This window comes from Wyeomyia smithii, chromosome 3, assembly GCF_029784165.1.
Source record: "Wyeomyia smithii strain HCP4-BCI-WySm-NY-G18 chromosome 3, ASM2978416v1, whole genome shotgun sequence".
In the NCBI taxonomy this organism is placed as follows: domain Eukaryota; kingdom Metazoa; phylum Arthropoda; class Insecta; order Diptera; family Culicidae; genus Wyeomyia; species Wyeomyia smithii.
Window position 1 is genome coordinate 208,987,784 of NC_073696.1, and position 12,039 is coordinate 208,999,822.

General features: G+C 35.8%; 1 protein-coding gene across 6 annotated transcripts in view; it reads left to right on the plus strand.

Annotated features, from left to right (window-relative positions):
- The first annotated feature begins 4,951 nt into the window (after positions 1–4,951).
- The window catches only part of LOC129730702 (trithorax group protein osa), a 356,997-nt gene continuing 349,909 nt past the window's right edge, over positions 4,952–12,039 (plus strand). For 4 of the 6 annotated variants that reach the window (XM_055690236.1, XM_055690238.1, XM_055690237.1 and 1 more), the window contains exon 1: positions 4,953–5,143. The gene's annotated coding sequence lies outside the window, so the exon portion shown is untranslated. Of the gene's footprint in view, positions 5,144–12,039 lie in introns of all 6 variants that reach the window. The other 2 variants (XM_055690240.1, XM_055690241.1) reach the window with 1 other exon arrangement.

Below are 12,039 nucleotides of genomic sequence, written 5' to 3' on the forward strand. Positions count from 1 at the left end.
GGCCCATGTGCCATATGTAAACAAGCCACAATTTCACGTTTTTCAATAAATACAAGCTTAATCTACCCGTACAAATAAGATTGTTTGATTAAGAGTAAATTCTTTTATCAGTAAAGCTTATTGGTAAGGGCAGATTTCGCTTGTATTAATCAAAAAACGAGAAAATTTGGCTTGTTTACATATGGCACATGGGCCCTTTTCACATGTTTGGCGAGATATGAGGTTTCGTTACAAGACATAATAACTGGGTATAATATCACCTAATTTTGAGTATAATCGAACGAGTGTGTGGCCGAATTTTATTTCAATTTTTTCACCGGTCAAACACATTATGCTGTAACCGGTGGGCTCTTTTTGTGTTTCGATCAGAGATGGTCGGGTTTCGTGTATAGACGGTGTTATATATCCGGAACACTTCGTGATCTAGGACAGGACGTGACAAGTGGCTTCTTTTCGTTCCAAATTGTCCTTAGAAAACATTTTGATTATCCGGCAAGACGCTTGCCAGTGTTTCCAAAAATATTTAATGAAGAAAATATCGAAGATACTGAATTGTAACTGAACAAGCGCTTAAGCATTAGTATCACATCCCTTAATTGTAGAAATTATCGCTAGTTTATCCACTTCGCAAACTGAAACAAACAAACAAAAATCGACCAATTAGAGAGGGCCGTCACTTTGACAAAACGTGTTCTATCGTGTTCAAGGGATGTACAAATGCTGAAGCGCTTGTTCAGCTACAATACTATACTGCCAATGTAAAATTGTTTATTAAATAAACTGGAAATAGATGTACGGGTTAAATCAATACGAATGCATGTATGTCAAGATACCAGCAACCTCAGGAGCATGAGTTCGAGATTCGAAACGGACAGTGAAGTAATTAGATACTTGAAAGGTAATTTTCACTAACAATAATACAAAAATAAACGATGAAAATATACACAAAAGTGCAGAAAAATCGAAAGATTTAGATGTGTTCGAATCGCCCAAACAATAAAAAAATTGTCTTATTAAGACAAATATATATTTTGAATTATATTTATCGTAGCTGTTATAAAGCTAAAACAGCACTTTTTCAGAAAGACAATGAACAATTTTAGCCATGGAATAATTATATAGGCGCTTATTTAGACTATAAGCAAGCTACTGTTGGCTGTAAAAGAGATTTCCTACAAGCTGTACAAAGAATGAATAATCGCTTCTACAGAATCGATCAGCATGTATAAAAGTTGTGCAAATGGCTGAGAGGCTATCTAGGAAGCTTTATGTAACGAGTAGCTGATTTAGTTTTCCAAAACCGACTGATTAAAAACTGATTGAACACTTAGAAATACATTATTCGACCTATGTTCAGCCGTCAGCTGAATAAGAGCAGTTACAAAAGCGTTTATTCAGCCAAAAAAGGCTTCTTGGGAAGTTTCAAGGAGCGTTTATTCAACCAGTTTGTTCAGTGTTTATTTGATGTTGTCTAATAGCTATATTATAAATTGAAAAAGCGCTTAACCAGCCAACAATTAAAAAGTGGCGTGGAGTATTTCACAATTTTTTTTAAACTTGATTTTATTTCTTGTTCAGCTGATAAATCAACCTGAGCGTTGTGGCTATTCGTTTCACCTGTATGCAGACTTTATACAGCTGTCTTAAAATTATTAGCTGTTCTACTCAGCCCAATTGTTTGTTGGGTTGTTATAACTGAAATGTATCGCGTTACTTGGAAAAATATTCTTCGCAATCAGTTTTTTTGTTTATTATCATTTTACAAAATATTTTAGCTTATTTTTATGTAAAATAATAAATTTCTTGCGCTTTTCTGGATTAAGGGCTTTGGTACAATTCCGAACACACTTCATTACGATCGAATGTTGATTCTCGCTTCACAAAATAGTGAGATGTAGGATTGTAAAATTTTTGCAATTCCATGAAACCGCGAAAAATCTGCCTCACAGGTTACGCTCTCAAACACATTTTCAGAAAGTCTACGCAAATATATATAAACTCAAAACTCCTAAGAAACTCTTATGCAACAGCACATTTTAAAATACACAGACTTGAAAAATTTGTGTTTTACAGACAAATTTGCACATTCAGTATTCTTGATGTTTCTAAAAACTTCATTTGAGTAATGCATGCGTTACAGCAAAAAGTTAGTTACACGCTATCAAAACACGACGCATGAGCGTGTTCTCTGTTTTGATTGTAGTATTTGTCAGAGGCGTCGCGTGGCTGATTTCGTCACATGTGCACCAAACATTCATTTAAGTTCTCTCCTTAAATACAAGAAGAGAATCAAACCAAAGTAGATATACGATGCTTTAAATTGGAGGGTTTCGCTAGTACGCTTACTTGTTTTTATAGGTTATCATATTTCGATAATTGCATATGCCCGGATATTGGGGAATATAGGGTAGCTGTGCAATGCACATGTTGCACAGGTGGACCAGACGCCACTGGTATTCGTTCCTTCCTCCCAGGTCCAGGATACTTCGTCCAAAGGGCGAATCTAACAAATTGTAAACAAGTAGAGATTTTACCAAAAACGTATAAAGCAAGCTAATACACTAAAGTCGCTTTTTACGCGGGGGATACATGCCGGGTAAAAAAACGCGTAAATTCCGGAATCCGCGAAAAAAACCGCTTGTATTCCGGAATCCGCGTAAGAAAACCGCGTAAATTCCGGAATCCGCGTAAAAAAAACAGCGTTTATTCTGCAATCCGAGTGAAGAGTAACCAAAATCCGCGCAAAAAAAATACCGCGTAAATTCCGGAATCCGCGTAAATTCCGGAATCTGCGTTAAAAAAAAAACGCGTAAAAAGCGACCTTAGTGTATCTATCTTCAAACTTCGAGAATATAGTGTTTATTTGTTAAAGGCGAAATCTACATTATTTCAAAACAAACATAGAATTAGAAATACGCCCTTTTTGTTGATAACGTTGGTGGAAGTCAAATCTTGACTTCCTTTAAAAAAATAAGCGGAATTTCAATAAAATAAACATGAAAAGCAAAAGGCGTGTTCCAACACAATAACGTAAACACGGTGTATAGTAACGGGCGATAATATCGAGTAGATAAAAATAAGGCGTGAAGTAAAGGGCGATACTCTCGAATGGATCGAAAAAAGTCGCATAGTAGAGGGCGATTATGCTGTTTTTTTTAAATCGGGCTTATTTGCAAAGTCTCGCAATTGTGGAAGAGTCAAGCTTCAGGGAAACATGAACAATGTTAGAGCAATTTTCCTTTCTTAGCATAGTATATTCGGATACCATATGATCGATGTGCAGTCAGACCGAATCAAGCGCCAAAAACATTATTTTGAGTAATCGACGCTCAAAGTCTTACCGCCCCGTGTGTTTTTTGCAAGCTGCTATAGAGAAATTTTGTTATAATATTATTTTGAACTTCTTAAATGACTTGGTTTTTTCTTATGAGATAGATTATTGATTCTCATATCCACTGGTGTTAATACCAGCGATGCCAGATTGGAAGACATGTCTTCAAATGAACGACATTTACCCTGCGGTGAAGACATCTTTGTTTGTGAAGACAAATGGAAGAAATTCGAAAATATGTGCAGACATTAGAAAATATGTGATACAACCAGAATTTTGCAAAGGTGCTGACCTTTTTTTTTGCTCGACAGTTTTTGATTTGCCGGTAACTTTTTCAGTCTTTGGTCGGTCCTAACGGGCCATTTCAGGATGGAAGACATGTGAAGACATTTTTTATTGGAACGTGAAGACATTTGGAAAAATGACCTGGCATCCCTGATTAATACTATAATACTTCAATATTATATAAAACAGCGCTTGGATCGGTCTGGTCGCACACCGTTAATTAAGATTAAAATTTGTGATCGAAAACATTGTTTGGTTTTTTTGAGTTTTGGTCATTGTTAGTTTCGACGAAGTAGTCTGGATATAAATATACAGATGGGTAAAAAGTGAGGTCTAAATCTCCAAATGAACCGTCAAATTAAGGCTCCAAGTGTGCAAAGAAAACATTGTAATGTGTGGTACTTTCCGCACAGATTAAATGTTGCAATCAGTATTAATTTTGTGTAACACCTGAATTACGTTTGTAACGTAAAAGGTGTTCGTTATGCTCGATTTTACGAGTGATGCATTTTAAATTAAAAATATCGTATCTCAAAAATTCAGATCTATATTCTTACAAAACACAAAATTTTATTGCACTTTCCAGAGCGTAGGAAAAGTAACGTGACATTTAATCTGGTTGCCAAAATGTTTAAAATGGAATATTAACAAAGTGTTGCCATATTTACTGGTTTTCTCTTTGCGCATTTGTATACATATAGCAAAACCTAAAACCCAACCGTTTTGAAAAAGCATAAGAATGGTTAATATCATGCAACTGTAAGAATCAAATATTCAAATACCGTTGGAGGTTCCAAGCTTTGGGTCAGGCTCGAATTGATATAAAAAGTCGAGCCCAAAAATATCTCGGGCTCGGGTTTCACAAAAATAAAATTTAGGATTTCACCCGAAAAAATATCTGGTTCGGGTCGGATACTGGTTGATAAAATGCCAAACCCGATCTCTAGTTTCAATACCAATGCTAACTGATAACTGTTATTTAAAAAGTAAGTTATCTGTTTCTAATTAAGGGTAAAATTTTACTCATTTTTGAGTTATTTTCTAAGAAACTGTTTTATGACAGTGGCAGTTTTATTCGCGGTTCAAACATTTTCTGCTGCAACCGATGGGCTTGTATCGCCCCAGCGGTTTGACAAACCTTCACGCGCAGACGGTACGCCATCTTGCTTTCGGAAATGTTATTTCGAAAATGCGACCTCAATCTCGAAAATGCGTCCGCTGTTACCAACACACTGATCCAGGAAGCCGCGTGTATTTACAGTGTCTAGAATGCGCCGGTGTTCGTACCGTTCCCGTGTACAAGTTCGCTAGTTGCCGAAAAATAAAGAGATCGCGCTAGTCGTCGTCGCCGCCGCCGTCGTCTTCGTGTTTGATGAACGCGCATTGAGTAAAAGGGCAACACTCGGATATCGGTGCCTCTCAGTTCGAAAAACTGGTGAAAAATTGTGAAAAACTATCGAAAAGTGGTGCAAAGTGACGGCCGGAAGCCGTTGCAAGTGGCTGGTGCAAAAAGTGACCACAGAAAAGGTGCGTTTCGGGGCTGGGAAGTGTTCGATTTCTCGGCTGCCGCAATCGACGGGAATCTAGTCGAAGCAGCCTTTCTCTGGCTGGTGTAGTTATTTTTTTTTTCTTTCTTGCCTTCATTTGGGTTTGTGTGTGTGTGCGTGGGGTTCGCGCTCTGGTTCTCTGTGGTCCGGTTGCTTTCGGAACGGCAAGAAACTGGATGCGGCTCAAGTCAAGCTGTGCAAGGAAATGTGCCCTCCCGCCGGATGCCGTGGCCGGTGGATGGGGCCAGTTTCGGGCAACTAATGGGACTGCAGGTGAAGTCGAATTTTGGAACTGCTCTTGGCAACGACCGGAGTCTGGACTCCGGTTGAACTGTCGTATGGAGATTTCAGGTTGACAGAAAACGGTCACCGGTACGGTAAGCGGATGGTGCGGATTAAGCTGGTGTGTGGGTGTAGTGAAGATCTTCCTAAGAAATGTCCTGATAACTGTCTAAAAACTATTTTTATTTTCAATGGCGAAGGAAATAACAATACTGTTAGTTTTCTAGTTACAATCATGGAAAATGTGATGGTGTAAATTGAAAAAAAAAAAGTTTCAAAATTATTTTATTATGCACTTTATCTTAAACAATCATTTCAGGCAGACTTAAAATATTTAAAATTAGTTCACATAGGTTCGAAGAGCTATTTTCGTTTTGCATTCATTACTGATGATTTTGTGGAAGATTCATTGTTCCATTATCTACAACTTCAGGTACTTAAAGATTGCGATAGGTCAAAAAATGATTTGTGTATAACTGACAATGATTAACATATCTGTGAAATGTAGAAATGGTGAAACTTATGAAAAATCTTGAAGTTCGACTTCAAACATGTTGGAAGTTTCCTCTTGAGCAATATACAAGTGAAAAGAATTGAAGGAATAATAAACTACTAAATAAAATGCAAAAACCCAACATGACATGGCACCCATAATAATTAAAAAAAAATATACTAAAAGTGGCACTTAAAACTAAAAGCCAGAATCTTAAATCACTGTAAAAATCTAAAAAATTTCTGCATAATCGTAACCGACCAAAAATTCCAAAAATTAACAAAAATTGCGAAATATTCTGAAGAAAATACACCTTCGAATAAAAAGTACATATTAAGAAAAAAGTTGGTCCCGAGGTACGATGCTAGTCCAACAAGCCAGTCGTCGTATGTTCGAGTCCCGGCTCGAAGGGACTGTTAGTGCCAGTAGGATCATAGCGCTAGCCCCGTAATTGTATTGTACACTTGACAGCCGGCTGCGAAATCTGTGTATAACAAAACAGAAGGTAAACAAAGCAAATACATTATATAGAATACATAAAATTACAAACAAAATCCAAACACAAGAAATTTACAATGAAAAATAGTAAATCAATAAAGCACGACAAATATAAACAAACAGAAAGCATAAAAACAAAGTACAAAAACGGTAATATATATGAAAATAACAATAAAAATTGTTCGCAAAAAAATCTAAAAGTCACAAAATGGTGAAAAAAAACCTAATGGTCAACGTCAGTCAAAAATTCAAAAAAAAGTTGAAAAGTAATTAAATTTGCAAAAAAAAAGGAAATGGTCTTTGGAAAAATTGCATACGACTGGAAATGATTAAGAATAAAAAAATAATTTAAAAAATCAGGAGGCAAAAACGAAGAGTAAGAATTTTTTTAAAACAAAATTCTAATAAACTGGACTCCAATTTCGCGAAAAACAACTCGACGAAGATTACGATTATTATTAAACAGAATAATTGTAAATAAAAAATCCATCTAGTGGTGCTATTACTATTACTTTATACATATTGGGCCAGTCAATTACAAATCGTATACCAACGTAAGCCCAATTTCAATAGTGAATGAAATGAATTTAAAAGATAGTTTTCAGAACGTTAACCAAAGACGATCATATAATTAAAGCTTGACGTGGTTTTCGCAAATAATATGAATGTTATCACTGGAGTACATGAGTCTTATTTTTTCGATCACAAACCAATTTTTAAATGCTGGCTAGAAGCAATTAAATTTTTTTTTTGAGATAATCGAACGTGGGGAAACAGTAATAGATGCTGATTTCACACTAGAACAGCAAGCATGTATGTTAGTTAAATGCGGTTCTACTTATTCGCTTTATTTTCAGAAATCGCAGGACCTAGATTTATGAATCAGCATCAAGTTTTTTTTACGGATTGAAGCAAGCTTCTACAAACCTGTTCTCGAAATATAGTTCAGAATTATACAGGAAAAAAATATAGCTATTGATGAAAGTTGTCAATTTAATTCTATCTCAAATGCATTATCTGAAAATGAAGGCTCTCCACGATCTTAGAGAATTTTGAATTTTAAAAGTGTAGGCGAGAACATTATTCTTTTCGGTGGCCTAGGCTGTGTGAAAAAAATCGAAATAAAGACTTTTTAAATTTTGCTGCGATAACGAGAAGTGGAATAACATGGATACTCTGTTTGCACTTAGTCTGAAATTAGAAAGCAATATTTATATCTTACATGAGCATATTGTATCATTCATAGAGATAAGTGACTTTTCACCTGCGCACACTAGTAAACGTGTAGAGCCATGTAGAGTTGCTTCAACACTTTTTCCTTATTTTGCCGATTACGTTCACCAGCTACTTTAGATTCCTGGTCACAAATTTAAAACATAAAATAAGTGTTCAACTGAAAAATTTTCCAGCGATTTATTTGTGTTTTTCTCAACGGGTAGCACTGACACATTCGTACGTAAATAGGTCTATACATCTTTGGTAAAGCTTTTCAAAATATCTGCATCGCTAATTGTTTTACATTTGCACACTGTGGGATCAGATTTTACTACAATGCTTGGCTCCCGAAAGCTGTAAATGTTTCTTACTCTTCGCAAATCTAGGTTCAACGTACAATTTAGTATATATTTTATAAGAAGTGAGGACGGAAGTTTCAGAAGCGAGAAAAGGAGCTAAGTAAGCATTGCAGTTTCTTCTGAAATCTGGTTCAAATTTTCAAGAAAAAGCTGAAAGGTAATTTATTTACACCAGTTAAGACGCACTACGAAGAGTGTAAAAATTATTAAAAGTTGTCGATGATTGTTGATTTCCTTTGAGAAATAACGAGCGATACGAAAAAAGAGGGATAGAAAAGAAGAAAGAGCAGTGAGAGAGAAAAATTATCCAGAAAGTAAAATATCCCATGTCTAAAATATACTTTGGTCAAAACTGTACGGTTCAAGCAACCAATAAAAGATCGCATTCAGTATGATTTTCAAAGAGCTCTGGGACTTTCATTTGAGCATGCGAACATCCAAATCGGAATAAGCGTTCTGTAAAAAGAGTGTTTTTTTTACTATTTTGCTTTTTTGGGTCGATTTTAATATACTACACATATAAATAACATATTTACACATACATACGTACAGGCACACATACACAAACATACATAAATTGTTCAATTCGTCGATCTGAGTAAATTGGTATACAACACATGGCTCTCCGTGCCATTAATTTTGCCTTAAAAGTTAAATGTCTCATATAAAAAATACTCTTTGATCAATATTTTAAAATCGAAGCCACTAATCAAAAATACACTCGGTAGCATTCTGGGGGAGCACAGTAGCTTCCGTTTGCGTATAAGATCATTCAAATCGGATATTGCGTTCTGTAAGAAAGGTGCGTTAGTATTTTGCGGCACATACATACAGACAACATACATACACACACATACACACGAACAGACATTGCTCAGTTCGTCGAGCTGAGTCAGATGGTATATACGATTCGGCCCTCCGGATCATGGATCTATTTTGCGTTTTTCGACCGATTTTATAACTTTTGTTTAGTATAACAAAGGTAATAGTATAACAAAGGTAAAACATGAATATTAAAGAATAACTAAACAAAAACGATCAGAAAATAAACCAACAAGAACAACAAATAAAGAAGAAAAACATTGGCTATTAATTAGCTGAACATTAACATATTCCGAAAAGAATAAAGAAACTCAGAATTATTGAATTAGAATTATCTTCAATAACATCGCACACTAAAGTCGCTTTTCCGCGGAGGGAACGTGAAAAATTGCATAAACTTTTGAATGTGCGTTTAGTGGTTATGGTTCAGGTGTCAATCACCAGGGGAAATACTAAGGTAGTTGTTGCTTCGGCTTATTTTCCGAGTGAAATAAAGGAGGTGCCTCCTTCTAAGATTGCTTCCTTTATCAAATTTATCAGAGACAATTATACACCATTCATCATTGGCTGCGATGCCAACGCCAATCAATATGCACATCTGCGAAATGATTTACCTTCAAACTGTAGCAGAATTGAAACCGTTTTAGAACTGAAACCTATGACAATTCAGCTGAAAAATGAAAAATGCAGGTAAAAATGCATACAATCACCAATAGGCTTGCGTCTGCGAAAAAATAGTCGAAAACTTTTTAATAAAGCAAAAGTACTGGGCTCCATATAGAAGAACCCTAACTGAATAGAGCCATGCAATCAGGAAATCTGAAAGGAAGTGTTGGGTTCAAATGTGTGAGTCTATAGAAAGGACTCCAGTTGTTTCCATATTACAAAGGACTTGCCAAAGATCATATTGTTCAGCTTGGCAATTTATTCTAATCAAGTTGTCCTTGCGATACTATTGAAAAAAAAAAAAAGAAAAGTTCTATGCAAATTTGCTATGGATCTACTAGAACAGAAAGTACTGTATCAGATATGGCGGATGAAATTTTTACGATCACCAGGGTAGACAATGCTATGAGATCCTTAGGGCCTCTCAAATCTGCAAGTGTAGATGGAATATTTCCAGCATTGTTTAAAAAAGGTGAGCAATACTGATTCCTTCTCTTATTGAGTTTTTCAACGTCAGATAGGACGCATCCAGAATCATTCAGGTCCATCAGTGGGTTTTGCTAAAAACAGTACCTGTGCAGTACACACGTTGCACGAGTGGACCCGATGCCACTGATTAAGTTACAAACTTTCGTTTTTTGAAGTCCGAAGACAGCATCCTCGATTAATTTTTAGTAGTACCATTAGCTTGTATTTTTGTATTTTTGAAACAAATACTAGATGCTAGCGATGGGCGATACTTGTATCGATGCCAACGGTATCGATACATGGAGCCGAAGTATCGAGTATTTTGGCATCGATACTCGCTGCTAGGGATGAGTGGCGGTATCTATACTTTGCCAACGATACTTTGAAACGATACCGATACCACCGATGCCTTCTATTGGGGATAGGCGATACCGGTATCGGTACCAACGGTATCGATACTTTGGTCAAAAGCATCGAGTATTTTGGCATCGATACTTTCTATATCGATACCACGATACTTGGTATCGTTTTGTGCAAAAGTATTCGAGTACTCAGGTATCGATACTTCAGACAGTATCGCCCATCCCTACTAGATGCACTAGAATGCCTCTACGATAACTAAACTTATCAGTGTTGTTTAAACCATTTCATCGATTTTGACGTGAGACTACGTCTTTGTTTACTATACTGGGAAGCATTCTGTGAAATTGGAAATGAAACTAGCAAATGTTGCGTCAATTTTAAACGTTAATAACAGCATAATCACATGATGGATAACAATAACCAATATGTTGTTGGAAAGATAAAATGTGGAACAATATTGTAATACGTAAGTTTACACTCTAATTTCATTGTTAAGCGCTAAAATTGATAAAAAGTTTCAATGACAAATTACGCGAATAATGAACCAATTACATGCGAGCATTCCTAGCACAGACGACATGAATGGACACCATTCATTCCCTGTGATATTCTCTGTATCAATATCGAAATAAAAATTGACAGATTCTCCCCGTCCCAATAGGTCAATTTATTTTTGCTTCCATGAGTTTAGACTAATATGATGTCTCGAAGGTGAAAGTTTTCCTTAAAGTTTGAACAATTTCTAAACCTGCTTTCAGAACCTAATAAAAACTGATGTCTTGAAAGAAAACATGCCGGTAAAAGCAACAGTACCAGTGAAGTGAAGAATCGCAGGTCTCTCGTCGTCAATGATTGCAGCTCTATTCGTACATTTCAGCGGTACACTTTTATTCGTACTGCAGCGCTACTATTCGTATTGCAATGGTACACTTTTGTTCGTACATTTCTATTCGTGTGCAATCGAGGAAAAACTGCAATGCTGCTGTTGATGGTGATTGAAAGCTTATCTCATAAATGTGATTACCATCAATTACTCAAAAAGAATTGTAAGATTTTGCAACGGATATTAAATTAATAATATCTTCAATATTCACTAAATAATCGTGACCGGATCGTATCGAAAGAGTAAATTCTCAAATATATACATTTATAGAAGAATAAGAGCCTTCGAATGCTTGTGAATTTTTGGTTTATTCGCTAAGATTCATTCAGAATCTCCTTTTACATTTCAAAACTGTTATATTATTATTCTAAGCTTTACCATAATAAATGTATATTAGCTGTCTTCATAATACAGCGAATATAGTTGTAGGCAAATGAAAAAATTGTCAAGCAAAAAACAAAAATGGAATTGATGATTGCTACGATTTTTTGCTGGAACTTGTTAATGATTTTGTTTAACATATCTTCTTATGTTTGCCAATTAATGAACCTTTGTAAGGGCTTCCATATTATTTTGAAAGTAAGATCCATAAACCACGTATATACATTAAGGGTCATTTCTGGTCCCTCTTCCGGTACCTTAGAAAGTAGCTGAAAATCACGAGAAATTATTTTTTAAGCGGCTTGAGAAATGTATGAAGCTTTATGCAAACACTAGTACCTAACTCACGAGCTAGTAGTGAAATTTGAGTTTCATTTATATGAGAACCCTCGCTTCCAGAGGGAGGGGTGTCAAGTTATCATTGACATATTTCTTGCTCCCAAACA